At 39.1% G+C, this 21,313-nt stretch overlaps 1 protein-coding gene and 1 pseudogene across 18 annotated transcripts in view; both read right to left on the reverse strand.

The window, feature by feature from the left end:
- The window catches only part of SLC16A7 (solute carrier family 16 member 7), a 196,631-nt gene that overhangs the window by 70,272 nt on the left and 105,046 nt on the right, over positions 1 to 21,313 (reverse strand). The window lies entirely within an intron of this gene.
- On the reverse strand, positions 18,153 to 19,971 carry LOC147371953 (ATP synthase F(1) complex subunit alpha, mitochondrial pseudogene; annotated as a pseudogene).

Below are 21,313 nucleotides of genomic sequence, written 5' to 3' on the forward strand. Positions count from 1 at the left end.
AAAGGGCATTTGTATGTGGTAAACTACTTTTTGTTATATTATCAGAGTGTATAAACTATCATGAGGTTCAAAGTCCTCATTCTGCTATTTTCCTGTTTGCATAAAGGAATCTAAAACATCTTTCATTATCAATTCATGATTTTAAACTATTGTAGCATTTATCACATCTATAAGCTAGAGTAAACACAGAAATACAACAGGATGATTTATTTTTCAGTCATTTAACAAATCATAAATAACATTTCTTCTTAAGTCCATTATTTTAAAATCATTATATCAATATAAATATTTAAATATACTAATATGCAAATAATGTTATTATTATTAATATTGAAATGTACTAATGAGCAAGGTTGATGTTAGGATTTCCATTGAAATCTATGCTCACAGAAAAGTGAAAAGGCCTTTTTAAAAAGCATTATATGGTGCAGTTATTTTTTTCCTCAGTACTCTGATTTCTGTATTGTTATTTTTTCATAGCTCACCAGTTTATCACAGGATATTATCTTTTCTACTCTTTCTCCAGCATATTTTACTTGACTTTAATTATAATCACATCTACCTCATTGCAAGTCACTACTCAGATACTTCTTCACTTCCTTATCTCCAACCTGTTTTGTTTCTTCTACTTAAATTGACATCTTAGGGTCTCTGAGATGAATAATTGCAAATTAGACCAAAATCAGTGAAGGCTTAAAAAAATTCCACTTTCAAGATTATTACCTATTTATTATTAACAAGTCTTGCGTTGACCAATAGTTCAGACCAAATTCATACACATTCATTAGGCTCAGGTTACTTTTCTGTGCACATTTCTATATTTTATACAACTTATGGCTACTGTGTCTTATTCCTTTTATTTGTGGGCATAATCAAGGAAAAAACAGAGTAGAGAAAAACACAGTCCACAGATGTTCACTTGAATAGACTTCTTTGGATTATGAGTGATACTGTTAAACCTCATTACTATTGCTTGAAGTGTGGTATTTGAAGGCAATACAAAAGAAGAGAGGGTAGTGCAGACTCTGGATTTTCTAAAGAAATGGAAAAACACAGGTTACATGTAAAATTGAGTTTCACAAATCTCACTAGAGTCACTACCTTTAATTCATCCAGTAAATTGTGACCTTGTTTTAATAATTAACAAAACTGAATATACATACATAAATATATTTGTGCATATATATTTGTCAGTTTATTGCCAATTACTTAGATATGAACAAACTGATGAAATGGGTGCAAGAGAAAAAAATTAAAAGTATGAAATGAAGATCCGGTGTTTTTCTAAGTAATGGTAAATTACACATCTACCATTTGAGAAGGAAATTTATTGGTATTCATTAGCTGTCCAATAACTCCCTATACTCATTTAAATAATTTGCTCTAAAATTCAATTAAATAAAATATCCCCTGACAATGAAAATAAATAGAAAATTTAAAAGATAATTATTAGAAATACTATCAATATTGGAGAAGGATATGGCAATCCACTCCAGTATTCTTGCCTGGGAAATCCCATGGACAGAGGAACCTGGTGGGCTACAGTCATGAGGTCACAAAGAGTCGGAAACGATTTAGTGACTAAACAATAACAAATCAATAATACACGTCTTACAATGAGACACACTGAGTTATGAAAAATGAAACCAAAAGTATTTAGAAATCTTGTGGTTTAAAAATCAAATGCCCTAATCAGATCTGGGTGATTGATGAATAAGCTAATAAATTGCCCTAATATATCAAATGTCTTTATTTCAACTTAAATCTGATACTGAAGGTTTATTTTATTTGGGTCACACATTCCTTTGTCTAGATGAAAGTTAAGAAAAAGTCAACTCTGTCAATTAAATAATCAGTTGCCTGCCTTGCATCCAGGGCCACCTACCGAAAAGTGTTGAATTAAAGTGAATCAATATCAGGCTAAATGAGGTTTGAGAGCATGAGGAAAGTCTGTTATCTAGTTGCTGAGTCAGTGAGAAAAGGAGGATTGGGATTAGAATTAAGGTGAGCCACAAATAAAATCTGAGAAATGGATAAGGTTGGAATTAGTTTTAACTTAGGCCAGGAATGGAAGAGTTCCAGGCTCAGTGGATCTTCTATGTCTGGAATAACAGCAGGGAGAAGCCGCTACCTCTGCTCTGGACCTACCAGGAGGCTCAGGAGCCTCTGTGACTTGTTTGAAGCTGAGTAATTCAAGGGTGGCAACTCCACCCTACCACAAGTAACCAGCCCATTAAATGAAGAAAACCCTTCTTATACTTGGAGGAAAAGCATTTTCCGTCAGTTTCCTCTGGCAGAGAGAGTTGCCTGGAGTTCAGGGCAAAGCCTCAGAGGAAAGCCTCAGGCATTCCTGACAAATGGGCACTGACCCTCCATCTGTGCTTAATTATCATCATGGTTCATGAAGGTCAACACAGGGGCCAGCACAAGAGCACATGACAAGGCCACATTTTAAATGCTTACCAACGTTTCTACAAAATTGTCACAGAGCTTTAACCTGATGGTTCTATTTTACTCCAGAAAGATAAACCCATACCCAGGGTTTTTTCAACACGTTAGTCAATAACCCGGGAAACTTCTGCGATAGCTATAACTATATTCACCTATTTTATATCTCTTTCTCAACACCTATTAAACTATCATATTTTTACATACATTTATGCAAATAAAATCATGCAGTGCACATACTGATCTTTAGTTTTAAAAATGGAAGTCAGTGTTCCAAAATTTGTGTGTCTGATTAAAAAAAACAATAGAAAAAAACCAATCCTTAATATAGGAAGGAAAGAAACTATTTTGGAGGCTGCGTTCAGGTAGGCATGAAGCTTATAGCTTATTCATCTCTATAAAAGCAGTGTTATTACTCAGCCATGAAAAGGAATGAAATTGTGCCATTTGTAGAGATGTAGATGGACCTAGAGACTGTCAAAAGTAAAGTCAGAAAAAGAAAAACATATATTGTATATTAATGCATATACGTTGAATCTAGAAAAATGGTATAGATGAACCTATTTGCCAAGCAGAAATAGACACAGATATAGAAAAAAAAAAATGTATGGACACTAAGGGGGTCAAAGGGATGATGAATTAGGAGATTGGGGTTGACATATAAACACTGTGTGCAGGCTAAATTGCTTAAGTCGTGTACAGCTGTTTAAGCATTTAAAATGTAGCCCACCAGGCTGCTCTGTCCATGGGATTTTCCAGGCAAGAATACTTGGTTGCTATGCCATGAATAGATAATTAACCAAACCTACTGTATAGCACAGGAGACTCTACTCAGTGCTCTATGGTGCCCTAAATGGGAAAGAAATTTAAAAATGGGGGGATATATGTATACATAGAGCAAATTCAATTAGCTGTACAGTAGAAACTAACACAACATTGGCAGGCAACTATACTCCAATAAATTTTCTTAAAGTAGTGTTGATTACTGTAACTAGGCTATATATACTATAGTATATATACTGAAGCCATGCTGTAGTATTGGCTAATTTGATTTCTTAGCAATTCACATATATGTCACATGTTTATCATGGGTTTTACTTAAAACAAGGAGCTTAAGAAATGCTTTAGCACTTTCAATTTTTTTCTAAAACTTCAATTAGTTATCATAATCCCATGAACTAAGAGGAAGTGGTATTTTTAATCATTTTTGCAGATAAGAGCATAAGGAATCAGAGGTACGAAGTGATTTTTCCAAAGTGTAGTGTCCAGTCAGTGATCACAGTGATACCATGACTAGCATCCTTCTGTTAGGCTCCTTGTTATCGATTCCATTTTAACACACCAACTTGGAGGCTGCTCTTTCTGCTTCCAAATATAATCTTTCAGTTTTATTTCTATTTCTATTTATTTTATTTATTTCTAGTGAAAGTACATCTTTAAATCCTTGCACATATTTTTGTCTGTCTTCTCCATCAGAATTCAAATATTTGTTCTCTGGAATACTAACTGCCAACTATCCTTCCAAGTCTTTAGAAAATTCACTGTTACTCCAGCTTATTTACATGTCCTTTCTATAATGTTTTTTAGTATATAGGCTACAATATGACATTCTTGTTAACAAAAGGGGGCTTGATGAAAACATTTGGCTACTTTAAGTGTTTTTCCAAAAATTTATGTGGTAGGATGTCTGAAGCCCAGGAATTGCACCTTCCCTTCTAGAAATCAGTATGGGTTGATTAATCTATGGAGAAGAAAGTGTAGAACAAAGTGATGTATTAAAGTGATGGTCAATGCTTAGATGCTAGTGTTATATTCAAGGCCTTTTTCATTCAGTTACATCAGAATGTTCCTTTATATACTTTATAAATAATAATTCTTTAACTTCCTCAATCTAAACCATGATGTGTCAATTTCATGAACCTTTATGAACAGTCTACACAATCTAGTAGTTAATGTTTCAAAATAGTCCAGAAAGAATATATTTAGCAAACTGAGTCACAAATTAAAGCAGTAGATGTTCAGAGACTATTGCCTTCACTATAAATTCTTTTTGATAGCCTATAAATAAAGTATGAGTTGTTCTTCACATCCTACCTATACAGTGAACTATGTTTTCACCTACAGGAATTAATATGTTCCTTAGAGAATAATGGACTGGTCTTTTTGCTCTTAGTCCCCTCTGTCTTATATAGAGGATACAGCAATGTCAAATTAATGTACAGTGTTTATGTTTTGGTGACAACTCACCCAGTTTTATAATAGGAATTTAACTGAATCAAATCTTTTCCTTTCCAACATGTAATTGAATTTAAATTGCAGTCTAATCCTGGGAGGTTATTTTATTCTTCAAAGTGGGCCACCTTTTACATCCTACTGACAGATTTACTTTAACAACTAGACAGCAGAGATATCAATACAGCATGGGCCACAAAATGTCAGTAACACAACTTATTGTAAATGCAAACTAGTACTATAGTTAAAAGAACTCTGAGAATGCTAACAATTGATAACAAGGGTCAAACGAACCACAGATGTTTCTATAATGGGAAATGAGAAAAAATAATATGAACAAGCAGTTATTTATGATGAATTAGAAATGAATATCCCATACCAAACAATTCCTCTGATTTATAATACTATACTTTGAGAACTGTGTAAAAGCAGTTATCGTGAGATGCATCAGTCAGTTCAGTTCAGTCGCTCAGTCGTGTCTGACTCTTTGCGACCCCATGAATCGCAGAACGCCAGGCCTCCCTGTCCATCACCAACTCCCAGAGTTCACTCAAACTCATGTCCATCGAGTCAGTGATGCCACCCAGCCATCTCATCCTCTGTCATCCCCTTCTCCTCCTGGCCCCAATCCCTCCCAGCATCAGGGTCTTTTCCAATGAGTCAACTCTTCACATCACGTGGCCAAAGTATTGGAGTTTCAGCTTCAGCATCAGTCCTTCCAATGAACACCCAGGACTGATCTCCCTTAGGATGGACTGGCTGGATCTCCTTGCACTCCAAGGGACTCTCAAGAGTCTTCTCCAATACGACAGTTCAAAAGCATCAATTCTTTGGCGCTCAACTTTCTTCACAGTCCAACTTCACATCCATACATGACCACTGGAAAAACCATAGCCTTGACTAGACCAACTTTTGTTGGCAAAGTAATGTCTCTGCTTTTTAATATGCTATCTGCTGCTGCTGCTGCTAAGTCGCTTCAGTCGTGTCCGACTCTGTGCGACCCCATAGACAGCAGCCCACCAGGCTCCCCCGTCCCTGGGATTCTCCAGGCAAGAACACTGGAGTGGGTTGCCATTTTCTTCTCCAATGCATGAAAGTGAAAAGTGAGAGGGAAGTTGCTCAGTCGTGTCCGACTCTTAGCGACCCCATGGACTACAGCCTACCAGGCTCCTCCATCCATGGAATTTTCCAGGCAAGAGGACTGGAGTGAGGTGCCATTGCCTTCTCGAAATATGCTATCTAGGTTGGTCATAACTTTCCTTCCAAGGAGTAAGTGTCTTTTAATTTCATGGCTGCAGTCACCATCTGCAGTGATTTTGGAGCCCCCCAAAATAAAGTCTGACACTGTTCCACTGTTTCCCCATCTATTTGCCATGAAGTGATGGACCGGATGCCATGATCTTAGTTTTCTGAATGTTGAGCTTTAAGCCAACTTTTTCACTCTCCTCTTTCACTTTCATCAAGAGGCTCTTTAGTTCCTCTTTACTTTCTGCCATAAGGGTGGTGTCATCTGCATATCTGAGGTTATTGATATTTCTTCCGGCAATCTTGATTCCAGCTTGTGCTTCCTCCAGCCCAGCGTTTCTCATGACGTACTCTGCATAGAAGTTAAATAAGCAGGGTGACAATATACAGCCTTGATGTACTCCTTTTCCTATCTGGAACCAGTCTGTTGTTCCATGTCCAGTTCTGACTGTTGCTTCCTGACCTGCAGACAGGTTTCTCAAGAGGCAGGTCAGGTGGTCTGGCATTCCCATCTCTTTCAGAATTTTCCACAGTTTACTGTGATCCACACAGTCAAAGGTTTTGGCATAGTCAATAAAGCAGAAATAGGTGTTTTTCTAGAACTCTCTTGCTTTTTCAATGATCCAGTGGATGTTGGCAATTTGATCTCTGGTTCCTCTGACTTTTCTAAAATCAGCTTGAATATCTAGTACTTATTAAACAGAGTAATAACAACCAACTAATCTACCCACGTTTTTTCTCCATATCTCTTGTCCCAGAACTTCAACTGCATTGTGTGTATTTTCTTTAAAGGTAGCATAGGCAAAATACCAGATATTTCGCCACTGCCTAACTGAAGTTGTCATTTTTCTAGTCTCTTCTAAAAGGGTCCTCACCACCTGCTGCTGCTGCTGCTAAGTCGCTTCAGTCGTGTCTAACTCTGAGCAACCCCATAGACAGAAGCCCACCAGGCTCCCCCGTCCCTGGGTTCTACAGACAAGAACACTGGAGTGGGTTGCCATTTCCTTCTCCAATGCATGAAAGTGGAAAGTGAAAGTGAAATCGCTCAGTCGTGTCCGACTCTTAGTGACCCCTTGGACTGCAGCCTACCAGGCTCCTCCATCCATGGGATTTTCCAGGCAAGAGGACTGGAGTGGGGTGCCATTGCCTTCTCCGTCACCACCTGCTGCCTTTCCCTAAAGTCAATGTCACACATCTTAAGATTTTGTTTTATTAAACACTTGACATTAGATTTTGTGGTTTTATCAGACAAATACAGTATCTTAGGGATGAAAAATACAGACATTTATTTATTTATTTCTTTTTTATGCTACTTGAAGGTATGGATTAACTATTACTCTGGTGGTCTCTGGTGGCTTTGGGTGACCTTCAATCCATGTGCTCAGTCACTAAGTCATGACTGACTCCTTGTGACCCCATGGACTATAGCTTGCTGGGCTCCTTTGTCCGTGAAATTTTCCAGACAAGAATACTGGAGTGGGGTTGTCATTTCCTACTTGAAGGGATCTTCCTGACCCATGTATTGAACCGGAATATCTTGCATCTCCTTCACTGGCAGGCAGATCTTTTATCACTGAGCCACCCGAGAGGCCCTAGCTGACTTTCAAACATACTCCTTATTTGTAGGGATCCAAACTACAGGGACATGTTCTCAGATTGGAAAGTAAAGACTATGAAGTCAAAACATGCAAAGACATTTTGGACATGTGTTTGTTCACTCTTGGACATCACTGGTTTATATTTCATTGAGAAAACAAATCCAGAGTCAGGGAAGACAAAGCATACTTTGCTTGCAGAGAAACATGACAAGGATGTGTAGGGAAATAATAATTATAATCAAAAAGTAAAATTACCAATTTGATTCACTCATAAGTGTATAGTTGAAGAAGCAATTCATGATGAGTTTCCTAAGAGTTTCATAGCCCTTCCTTTTGAAGTTTAAATCCTGGCTACCACTGTCTTCAGTCCACTGGATGTTAACTTTTCTGTGGGCTCCAGCTTTTGTTTCCTCTTCCTATTTTGGCAAAAATACCAAATTAACAACTTTCTCCTTAAGTCTTTGGGGAAGCACAAAGCTGGAATGAATGGAATGCAGAAAACTCAGGCAAGTGATAACAAACAAATCAAGTATTAGAACAGATAAAGCACAGGTGGGTGGAGAGAGGGTGTTGATATGAACACTTCAATGATTGAAGATTAACATGACCATAGTGAGTGTCTAGCTCTTAACTCTGTAAGAGCCTAGTTCAAAACAAATGCTGCTGGTGGACTTAAAAGATAGTTGACATAGTTGAATTAGTTTCATTTTCTGCAAAATGGATGTAATAGCTACTAAACTAAATTCTGAGAAATTTTAGCTTAAAGTTTCAATTGTCTTAGTGATGCTTACTTGTGACAAAAACAGGTACAGTAAATGTTATAGGTAGTTGGTAATCAGCTAATGTAATTTATATCTAAATAAAATGTGTGGGTACCGTCTCTTTGTATCTCTTTGTAACTTATACGAGAACCTCATAATCTCATTTATGCATAACTAAAGAAACGTCATAAAACAAGCAAAAAAGAAACTTTAAAAATGGAGTTAAGATCTTTCAATAAAATATATCTTCCAATTTCACTATATAATCTTACATATTTGAATAGGTTGTAGACTAGTCAAAATTAAAATATTTTTCAGTTCAGTTCAGTTCAGTCGCTTAGCCGTGTCCAACTCGTTGCGACCCCATGAATCACAGCACGCTAGGCCTCCCTGTCCATCACCAACTCAAGGAGTTCACTCAAACGCATGTCCATCGAGTCAGTGATGCCACCCAGCCATCTCATCCTCAGTCGTCCCCTTCTCCTCCTGCCCCCAATCCCTCCCAGCATCAGGGTCTTTTCCAATGAGTCAACTCTTCCCATCAAGTGGCCAAAGTACTGCAGTTTCGGCTTTAGCATCATTCCTTCCAAAGAACACCCAGGACTGATCTCCTTTAGAATGGACTGGTTGGATCTCCTTGCAGCCCAAGGGACTCTCAATAGTCTTCTCCAACACCGCAGTTCAAAAGCATCAATTATTCTGCGCTCAGCTTTCTTCACAGTCCAACTCTCACATCCATATATGACCACTGGAAAAACCATAGCGTTGACTAGACGGACCTTTGTTGGCAAAGTAATGTCTCTGCTTTTGAATATGCTATCTAGGTTGGTCATAACTTTCCTTCCAAGGAGTAAGCATCTTTTAATTTCACGGCTGCAATCACCATCTGCAGTGATTTTAGAGCCCCCCAAAATAAAGTCTGACACTGTTTCCACTGTTTCCCCATCTATTTGCCATGAAGTGATGGGACCAGATGCCATGATCTTAGTTTTCTGAATGTTGAGCTTTAAGCCACCTTTTTCACTCTCCTCTTTCACTTTCGTCACGAGGCTTTTTAGTTCCTCTTCACTTTCTGCCATAAGGGTGGTGTCATCAAAACCCCAACCAGGACAAATAATTAAATGTACAATATTAACTTAAAGTATTTCATGTATCAATATATTATAATAGTATTATCCCAAATTTGAATAATTAAATATAATTTTTTTCTGCAATCCTCACTCTTCTACTATGGCCTGTGTATTTTTTGTTTATGTATCATTTTTGTCATATATTTTGAATTTTGCAGAAATATGAGTTTTTCATTAAAGATTATATAGTATTTCCCATTTCGTTGTTATAATTTTCATAATTATTACTTAATGTATGCATAATAGTTTATCGAGTACATGCTGCTGCTTTTGTCACTAAGTCATGTGGGACTCTTTGTGACCCCATGGTCTGTAGCCTGCCAGGCTTCTCTGTCTATCAAGTGCATGGCCGTAATATATTCATCCACTTGCCTTAGGTTGTCTTCAGTGCTCCCATAAACGTGATAATTCAAGGGACATAAGGGGCAGGGGTCATAAAATCATGAGACTGCAATTGACAAAGTGATATGTCATAGATGGAACTGAATATGTTTACGATTCCCAAAAAGAGCAATGATTCCCTGGTAGCTTCAGCCATTCAGTAGGCAGAGGAGTCAATAGACCACAGAAGCTTACTGTAGTGTGATGGAAGCCCATGTTACTGGATGCCTCTGCCAGGTTGAGTCACCTTGCTGTAGTACTATTTCTTAATCCTGATCCAACAGTATTGTAGTTCATAGAAACTTCTAGGGGATTCTAGTATACTTCTGCATCTTATCATTGATATAATGTGATCTTATGGACTCTTTTTTTTTTCTTGATTTTTTTTCTTATTCAATTTTTTTAAATGAGCTTTTTAATAGAAAAGTGGGAAAGGCATTCTCTGGCCCTGTAGTCTTCCTAGAATACTCAGGATCTTTTTTTTTTTTTTTTTTTTTTCAATTTCCATTCCCTAATGCCAGTTAATAACCTTCTTTTCAAATTGAGGGAAGAAAGAAAATACTAGAAAATCTTTGAAGACTAAATGCAATATGTGATACTCAAAATCTCTTAGATGTAACTCCGTTTATCTCAACTACAGAGTGTCACTAAATAGAAGAGGTGAGAAAGATAATATAAATGGCTTTCTAACTATGCTCCAAGAAATTCTAAGCATTTTAAGAGGAATCTCAGGGATCATTTCAGGGAAGAAGTCAGAGCATGGTACTAGGTAGAGGTCAGGATCTCTATGACTCTTGGATACTAGAATTCTGAGTAAGATCTTGTTTCTAGAAAGTTTTCTGTGGTTTTAAAAACTGTGAGGAGATGGAGGGAACAGAACAAAACCACACATTATTTTCTTGATTATTTCTCCTTGATTGTGGTACCATACATTATTTTTCCTAAGGTATGGCTCAGGGAGAGAAGAAAAGACTACAAGCATACTAAAAGGTTAAAAAAAGATTAGATAAAGTTTTCTCTAAACATAAAAACATTGAAAAGTTTAGGCAGACTATTATTCAGACAGAATGAATTACATACTATTTATGCTATTGGATAATGATTCTGCTAATAATTACTATAGATCCTTATTGAATCCTTAATCAGTCACCAAGTTTCAAAGATAGCCACTGTAAAATTCTCATTTTACAGTGGAAGAATATAAGAAATTAAACGGTACATCTAGAATGTAGTGGAATAAGGGCTTGAATTCAGGGAGTTTTGATTTGCAGAAACAGAGTATTTAATTTTTTTTCTCTGTACTACACAGCTGTATGCTAATTCAAAAGTGGTAAAAATACTTATTTCCAAGACATTCATTTCTCTTTCACTTTTGTACATTCAAGAATATTTACTGAATACCTTACTGTATTCTGAGAATTAAGTCAAATAAGATATAGCTTCTGTCCTCAAGAACAGGAAGTGTGCCAAGTAAATTTAATATATATGGTGTTATGTGATATGCTTGTTATGGTGAAGGTATGCACAGGGATTTAGAATTGGAACAATGTCAGACTTCAAGGATAGGGGAGTTGATGTTTCTATGTATCTTACATTCTGGGCTTCTCTGGTGGTTCAGACTGTAAAGAGTCTGCCTGCAATGCAGGAGACCTGGGTTCGATCCCTGGATCAGGAAGATCCCCTGGAGAAGGGAATAGCTCCCCACTCCAGAATTCTTGCCTGGAGAATCCCATGGATAGACGAGCCTGGTGGGCTACAGTCCATGAGGTTGCAAAGAGTCAGACATAACTAAGTGACTAAGCATACACACACGCATACATCTTATAGACAAGAATTAGTCAGATGGAGGAAGGTAGTGGTGAAGGACACTTCAGCTTAAGGAAAGAGCAGGTGCGATATGGAATAGTAAAACATCATGATGCTCAAGAACTACAGATAATCACATTTATTGCAGCAACACTTGCAGGTGTGTTAGAGGAAGAGCCTAGACCAGTAATTTTCAAACATTAGTGGACATCAGAATTACTTAGAGGATTTATTAATCTATAGTGTGCTGGGTCTCACTTCCAGAGCTTCATTCAGTAAATCTGAGGTGGTATCCAGAATCTGCATTTTCAACAAGATACCAGGTTATGATTATGGTGCTCAACTGGGGGCCACATTATGAGAACTACTAGGCAAGATCTATAAGCAGGAGCCAACTTTTTCTATCTTAGTTGATTAAAATTTAGCTAGCAGGAAAAAAATAGCGTTTGGAAAAAAAGATATGAAAAGCCTATATAAAATAGAAATAGAAGTACCTGTTACAACTCACAACCAAGTTAACAGATAGGGGGATATATTTACATTTGTTTAATAAAGCTGTTTTAGCATTTTTTTTAAGTTTTTAAAAGAAAAATACGATATATTCACTATATAATATTTAAGCATTTCAAAAATATACAGCCACTTTCCAAAATCACCTGCTATTAATAGTTTTTCAGGTATTCTTCTTTATTTGTATTTGTATGAAAATACAAATATATATAAACCTAAGTTGTTATGTGTATACACTTTAAAATAAATGTAATCATGTTTTGCCTTACAGCTTATTGTTACTGCATTTTTTATACTTTTAACAGTATTTTATATTAGTGCACATGGATCTACATCATTGTTTTTACAGTTGTGTAGTACTTTATTACACATGTGCAGCGATTTACCCATTTTCCTAGTGACTTTCAGTTTGCCACAGTTATAAATGATTCTGCCTTGGACATGCTGTACGTGTGTCCTTGCAAAGCTATGCAAGTGCTTATAAGAGAGACATCTTTGGAACTGCTGGGTTCATGACTTTTCATAAATGATGTCATCTCTACTGCTTAGTTTTCTAGGGCAAGTGTAACAAATCACTACAAATTTTGTGACTTAAGACAATGGCTATTTATTCTCACACTTCACAAGGTGTCAGCTGGACTGCACTCCTTAAAGAGGCTCTAGGGGAGAATTTGCTCCATGCTTTTTCTAGCTGCTGGTGACAATCAGAAGTCTCTGGCTTCTGGTTACATCACTTTCTGCTCTGCCTCATTTTCATATCACTGCCTTCTTTCTGTGCTTTCCCTTCTGTGAGTCTGTCTCTAAACTCCCTTTGCCTCTCATAAGAATTTTGTATTTAAGGACCACCTGGATAATTCAGGATAAACTTCTCTCTCAAGAGTCTTACTTTATTCACCTCTTTTGCCATAGACTTGGTGGCATTCTGGAGGCTTGAAAATCCAAGGTTAAGGTGCTAGCAAACTCAGTGTCTGGTGAGAACCAGCTTCCTGGTTCATGGGTGGCCATCTTCACATGTCCTCACTTGGTAGAAGAGGAAAGGGAGCTCTCTTGGACCTCATTCATCAAGGCAATAATCCCGTTCATTCATAAGGGTCATGAGGGTGTCACTCTCATGACCTAATAGCTTTCCAAAGGCCCCACCTCAAAATTGATGATATTGGGGATTATGTATCTATGAATCAGGGCATGGGGCAATAGCGTTTTTGGTCTGTAGCATTCCATTTCTGACCTTCTAAAATCCATGTCCTTTGCTCACACAAAATACATCCATTCCATCCAAATAGTCTCAAATGTCTTAACTCATTCTAGATTCAACTCAAATTCTGAAATCCAAAGTCTCATATCATCCAAAACAGACATTGGTGAGACTTAAGGTATGATTCATTCTGAGACAAATTCCTCTCCATCTGGGAACCTGTAAAATCTTCCAAAATATAATGGTGAGACAGACATGGGGTAGACATTCCTATTCTGAAAGGGAAAGATGGAAAAATAGAAAGGGGTTAAAGGGGTAACAGGTCCCAAGTAAGTTCAGATCTCAACATTAGACCTTAAGGTTCAAGAATGATCTTTGACTGGATACTTGGCCTTCTGGACCCACTGCCTGTGGTCTCACCCATGAGCTCTCATGGGTTGGAGTTCCATGGCTAAGATACTCCTGGGTTTGAAATTGTATTCTGGTGGTTCTGAAGAATAGCTCAGTCCCCTGGGAACCACCGAGCATAAGCCTGGTAGGGGCTTTCTCTTGTAGCCCCACCCTTGCAGGAGTTCGGTGCCTGGGCTCTGCTCCTGCAGGATGGGGTCTTGTGCCCACAGTTCTCACTGAGTGAGAGCATCTTTTGGAATGTAGGTGGACACAGCCATGCCCCCACAGCTCTCACACTCTGTACACTGACAGAGATGGTGGGTGAAGAGGGGGGGAGTGTGGACACTGCCAAGTTTTGCTGCCTGTGTCCTCCACAGGGGTGGCCACCATGGTATCAAAACAGAGCCCATGGGAGTTGCACCTGGGGCAGCCAAGGAGCGCAGTGCTGGAGTGCACAGAGCAGAGCCCACAGTGTGAGGCAGCACCTGGCAGCACAGCCCAAGGTATCAGAGACTCAGGCAGCTCCTCCTTTGAATTTACTCTGCCTGTGGGGCCCTGAACTCTGGGCCTATAATGGCAGGGGCAGTCCTGTTGACTTCCAAATAACTTCAGGGTTATTCTTCCATTGTTTTCCACAATGGCTTCTGCTTCCCCCGAGATGGCTGACTAATCTTATCAAATGGTTTTTCATCCACACACTCAGGGCTCTCCTCCGACCCTATATGCTAATTCTTTTCGATATGAATAGGTCAAGGGCTCTTCACATCTTTAAGTTCTGATTAGCAATTTTGTCTTTTTGTCATTTCCCTCATCTCTCACTCTACTCTTTACGAGGAACCAAGGACACACATTTGATTAGAAATAGCTTCAGCTAAACATCCAATTTCATTACTCACAGTTCCACTCCAGAACTCCAAGATGAACATGATTCAACTGAGTTCTGTGCATCTTTATAACGAAGATTTCCTTCCCCCCATTGTCCTAACTTAATCACGATGTTAATGTCCTAAGTTAATCAGTTAATCACGATGGTGTGATCACTCACCTAGAGCCAGACATCCTGGAATGTGAAGTCAAGCAGGCCTTAGGAAGCATCACTACAAACAAACCTAGTGGAGGTGATGGAATTCCTGTTGAGCTATTTCAAATCCTGAAAGATGATGCTGTGAAAGTGCTGCACTCAATATGTCAGCAAATTTGGAATACTCAGCAGTGGCCACAGGAATGGAAAAGGCCAGTTTTCATTCCAATCCCAAACAAAGGCAATGCCAAAGAATGCTCAAACTACCGCACAAATGCACTCATCTCACATGCTAGTAAAGTGATGCTTAAAATTCTCCAAGCCAGGCTTCAGCAATATGTGAACCATGAACTTCCAGATGTTCAAGCTGGTTTTAGAAAAGTCAGAGGAACCAGAGATCAAATTGCCAACATCCGCTGGATCATCGAAAAAGCAAGAGAGTTCCAGAAAAACATCAATTTCTGCTTTACTGACTATGCCAAAGCCTTTGACTGTGTGGATCACAATAAACTGTGGAAAATTCTGAAAGAGATGGGAATACCAGACCACCTGACCTGCGTCTTGAAAAACCTGTATGCAGGGCAGGAAGCAACAGTTAGAACTGGACATGGAACAACAGACTGGTTTCAAATAGGAAAAGAAGTACATCAAGGCTGTATATTTCACCCTGCTTATTTCACTTATATGCAGAGTACATCATGAGAAATGCTGGGCTGGAGGAAGCACAAGCTGGAATCAAGATTGCCGGCAGAAATATTAATAACCTAATATATGCAAATGACACCACCCATATGGCAGAAAGTGAAGAGGAACTAAAGAGCCTCTGGAGGAAAGTGAAAGAGGAGAGTGAAAAAGTTGGCCTAAAGCTCAACATTCAGAAAACTAAGATCATGGCATCTGGTCCCATCACTTCATGGCAAATAGATGGGGAAACAGTGGAAACAGTGTCAGACTTTATTTTTCTGGGCTCCAAAATCACTGTAGATGGTGACTGCAGCCATGAAATTAAAAGACACTTACTCCTTGGAAGGAAAGTTATGACCAACCTAGATAGCATATTAAAAAGCAGAGACATTACTTTGCCGACAAAAGTCTGTCTAGTCAAGGCTCTGGTTTGTCCAGGGGTCATGTATGGATGTGATAGTTGGACTATAAAGAAAGCTGAGCACAGAAGCACAGTCCCCAACTTTAGCTTGGTAAAATATTTTCAAGTGAAGACACTCACTCAGGACAAAGACTATATCTAAAGGTTACTAAAGCAAGGAAAAGACTAAACCGACAGTATGGTCTTAGTACCTTTTCTTAGACTCTCTTACATGTTTAAGTTAAACAGCAATAAATTCTTTCAGTTTGTACCAAATTTGGGAGTGGGAGTAGAAAAGAGATCAATGGTGTGATCCCTCAAGTTCTAATAATCTCAATTTCTTTTCTATAATTCAGTAAATTTAGAGCCTCATAAAGAACTAAAAGTATTATTACTTGCACTAACTGAAATCAACTAATTTAAAAAATATTCCTCAAAGGATTATACTATAAAATGTGCTACCAGCTTGGACAGAAAATAATAGTGACTGTTGGAAATGTCAAATGACCAAGTGATTAAAATAACTCCAGTATATATAACTTGCCTTTGTCATGCACAGGATATAATACTATGGAAAATATAAATACATATAATAAATGTCAAGAAAGTGTTGTAACCCTATGAGCAAGTGACATTCATGCTGGTTCTTAGTTTGCTTATTTGTAAAAAGCCAGAGGATTAAGTGTTCTCTGAGGTCCCTTTCAGCTCATTTTTTGATTCTATGAGACTAGAACACAAAGATCTATTTTATAGACTTTTAACACATAAACTACAAATTTCTTTCTTTCTCTGGGAAAAAAAATCTACTGCTGTTAAAACATAAGTAATGAACAGATAGACATTAATTGAGCAAGTTTTCCAAGATTCTAAAAACTATGGGCTGAACGAGAAAAATTCTTTTGAAAGAGTCATCTGAAGAAATTCCATTCCATACACAGACACAATTACATGTCTAATTAAACACAGAGACTACTAGAGGCCATGTATTAGTTCCTTAAGTGTGCTTAGAATTTTATTCAATTCCTAAATCACAGTTGAGTTCCTATAAAAGTTATTGTACAAGATCCTCAGAGGAACTGGTAGATGTTCAAATACTTTTTCATTTATCAAGATAAAATACTGAAGCATATTTTCACATTCTGTAATACATTCCCATAAAAGTGGGACAACTTGGTTCAATGATGCCAGCAAATCACTTGATTTGCTGAAAACAGCAAATCATGAAAACAACACCTTGCCTGTTATATATTTTAAATGTTTTAAAGAATGATGTGATATTTCAATTCACACACTATGTATTTTGGTTCCCATATTTGCCAAATTTTAGGCCCTTAAATTAAAAAATATATATATACTGTACAACTACCAATTGGGAATGTGAGTCATATATTGGTAGATAAAATATCATGTTGAATAGAATTTAAATTTTCACTAAAGATATCATTAATAATGTATGAGTGGAAATAGTGTCAGACTTTATTTTGGGGGGCTCCAAAATCACTGCAGATGGTGGTTGCAGCCATGAAATTAAAAGACGCTTACTCCTTGGAAGAAAAGTTATGACCAACCTAGATAGCATATTGAAAAGCAGAGACATTACTTTGCCAACAAAGGTCCGTCTAGTCAAGGCTATGATTTTTCCAGTGGTCATGTATGGATGTGAGAGTTGGACTGTGAAGAAAGCTGAGCACTTAAGAATTGATGCTTTTGAACTGTGGTGCTGGAGAACACTCTTGTGAGTCCTTTGGACTACAAGGAGATCCAACCAGTCCATCCTAAAGGAGACCAGTCCTGGGTATTCATTGGAAGGGCTGATGCTGAGGCTGAAACTCCAATACTTTGGCCACCTGATGCGAAGAGCTGACTCATTGGAAAAGACCCTGATGCTGGGAGGGATTGGGGGCAGGAGGAGAAGTGGACAACAGAGGATGAGATGGCTGGATGGCATCACCGACTTGATGCACATGAGTTTGGGTGAACTCCGGGAGTTGGTGATGGACAAGGAGGCCTGGTGTGCTGCGATTCATGGAGTCGCAAAAAGTCGGACACAACTGAGTGACTGAACTGAACTGAACTGACTATTTACAAACATGCCAAAAGGTATTCCTCTTGTCAAACTTACATATAAATTTTATGACACTGACATTGTGGGGATGTTAAGTGCAGTCATTTCTTATAAAAGATCAATAAAATCTAGCTGAAATGGGAGGCAGAGCTGAAAACGATCCTTCTCATAACGTTTTACAACACTGTCAAGATTCTCCATCAAGATCCTCTCTAAGGAAGCCTTTCTGTGAAGCTCCGCAGAATTTTCGATTTCAAGCCTTTGTATTTAAAGTCAGATGTTATTGTTTTTTTTGTTTTTTTTGCAACACGGAACCTTTATTTTAATGTGATTACTGTACATCTGCAGTATTGGAGTAATCCTTTTACGAATGGAACTAGAAGAAACAATGACAAAACCAAACTGGCATTTGATGTGAATCCACAGGAGTTTAAGCTTCAAATCCAGCCAAGAAGTTTGTTACAATCTCTTTCAGCTTTGCATCTGACTCTTCTGAGATCTTTCCATCAGTCCTGATTTTGCCCAACAGGGCTTGATGTTGGCTGATAATGTGAGACAAGAAAGCATTCTCAAATTTTGTGATCTTGCTGGGCTCCAGCTTGTCAAGATACCCCCTGACACCCGCATAGATAACAGCCACTTGCTCTTCAATAGCCATGGGAGAATACTGTCCCTGCTTGAGCAGCTCACTCAAACGCACACCACGACTCAAGAGTTGTTGAGTGGCAGCATCAAGGTCAGAACCGAACTGGGCAAAAGCAGCAACCTCACGATACTGAGCCAACTCGTTTCATAGTACCTGCCACCTGTTTCATGGCCCTGGTTTGGGCAGCAGATCCGACATGGGACACAGACAAACCAACATTAATGGCAGGGCGGATACCTTTGTAGAACAATTCTGTTTTCAAGAAGATCTGTCCGTCAGTGATGGAAATGACATTTGTTGGAATGTAAGCAGACACATTACCAGCTTGTGTTTCGATGACTGGTAGAGCAGTCAAGGAGCCACCACCAAAAGCATCGCTCATTTTAGTTGCTCTCTCCAGGAGTCAGGAGTGCAGGTAGAATACATCACCAGGATAGGCCTCACGACCAGGGGGTCGGCAGAGCAGCAGAGACATCTGACGATAAGCAACCGCCTGTTTGGATAAGTCATCATAAATGATCAAAGCGTGTTTGCCATTATCCCTAAAATATTCTCCCATTGAACATCCAGAATAAGGAGCCAGGTACTGAAGTGGGGCAGCATCTGAAGCAGTAGCTGAAACCACAATGGTATACTTCATGGCATCTGCATCTGTAAGTCTCTTCACCAACTGGGCAACAGTGGATCTCTTTTGGCCAATAGCAACATAGATACAGTACAGCTTCTTCTTTTCATCAGTTCCATCATTGAATCGTTTCTGGTTAATGATTGTGTCAATTGCAATTGACATTTTGCCAGTCTGTCGGTCACCAATAATCAGCTCACGCTGACCACGACCAATCGGCACCAAGCTATCCACAGCCTTAATGCCAGTTTGCATTGGTTCCGTCACAGAGATTCGAGGAATGATCCCAGGGGCTTTCAAGCCAACTCATCTTCGGGCCTTGGAACCAATTGGACTCTTTCCATCAATGGCATTACCGAGGGCATCGACTACACAACCCAGCAGCTCCTCGCCAAGTGGAACATCTACAATAGCCCCAGTTCTCTTCACAATATCTCCTTCCTTAATAAGTTTATCATTTCCAAACACAACAACACCAACATTGTCAGGCTCCAAGTTCAGAGACATACCCTTTAAACCTGAAGAAAACTCTACCATTTCTTCTGCTTGAACATCTCTTAACCCATGTACCCGAGCAATACCATCACCAATACTTAAAACACGCCCAGTCTCTTCAAGGTCAACAGAGGTATCAGCTCCAAGAATACGCTCTTCAAGAATAGAGGACACCTCAGCAGTGCCTGTCTTCTGCAGACGAGAGTTAGAGGCATGCAGGTTCCTTGCAGCAATGAAGGATGATCCCAAAGCATTTTTGGAGACCAGCCCCACTCACCGAGGGAGGGCGCGGGCCACGGCCACGGCGACGCGCACGGACAGCATCTTCGCAGCTTCCCTTGAGGTGTTTCCCCCGCAGCCGCAGCCTCGAGACTGACTGGGCTAAAGTCAGATGTTACTGTTATCTGATATTCCCTGAACACTGATAATGAAGGTGGTGCTGACTGGAACACAAATGAACCCAAAGTTAAATATAACTTAGATGAGAGCCTCTGAAGCTACTGAAAAGAAATAAATTGGTTCAATCTTGCTTGTCACTTCTAGAAGGTCATCAGAAAGAAGCATCATCCCAAATGCAGAGAAAAGAAAAACTCCTTTCTCTTCCTCCTTTCCTTACTGTACTAGTCAAGACTGTGAATACCATAAAAATACACAAACCAAAGCAGTCTGAGAAGTGATGAAACACCCGTACTATACCAAATTGGAAAGAATGAAATTCTGGGAAACATTTCGCCTTTGCACACTGCATTCTTCTTTCTCCCCCTTAGTTTTCTCCTAAGCACCTGTAGGCTCCCTTCTTTCAGATTTGGCTGCCAACTGGTCAAGGAAGATACCAATAAGCACAAGCATCATTTTTTTTTTTTTTGGCTGTACTGAGTCTTGATTGCTGCCTGGAGTATTTTCTAGTTGAGGCGAGTGAGGACTACTCTCTAGTTGCGGTGTTCAGGCTTTTCATTGCAGTGGCTTCTCCTGTTGCAGAACACAGACTCTAGGGTGCTCAGGCTTCAGCAGTTGTGGCTCCTGGGCACCAGAACACAGGCTCAATAGCTGTGGGTCACCAGCCCAGTTGTGCAGCATGGGGGGACCTTCCCAGATCAGGGATCGAACCCATGTCTCTTGCACTGGCAAGCAACTTCTTCACTGAGTCACCAGGGAAGCCCTCAAGCATCATCTTGATCCCAATTTAACTTCTCTACCTTTAAATTATTTTATTAGTTTAATTTTGTTTCCACCTGGCCCTTTCACCTTACATCCTAGCATCAACCCATTCTCCCAGACCAGAGATTCTCCTGCCTGATCAGGGACCATTCTGCTCCAGGTTCATTCTCTGCTGCCGATTGGATGAAGAGCTCTCACTTCCTTGCCTTAAGGCCTCCTTTATAGCCCTTCTTGCTCCACAAGAGTGCCAACTTTCCAAACCTGGGAACTACAGGAAGAGGATTCCTATCTTGGACTGCCATGGGAAACCATTGAAAACAAACTTGCCTTCCAGTTGGGTGAAAAAGACATCCTTGTTTTCTCCTGTGATTCATTTACTTATCATTGTTAATGAAGTCTCTCATTTTTTCAAAAAAATTTTTGATGTGGACCATTTTTAAAAAGGTCTTAATTGAATTTCTTACAATCTTGCTTCTGTTTCTTATGTTTTGGCTTTTTGGCCACAAAGCATGTGGGATATTAG

Source organism: Bos grunniens, chromosome 5 (assembly GCF_055505025.1).
Source record: "Bos grunniens cultivar Pamir isolate PY7600 chromosome 5, Bosgru_T2T1.0, whole genome shotgun sequence".
Lineage (NCBI taxonomy): Eukaryota > Metazoa > Chordata > Mammalia > Artiodactyla > Bovidae > Bos > Bos grunniens.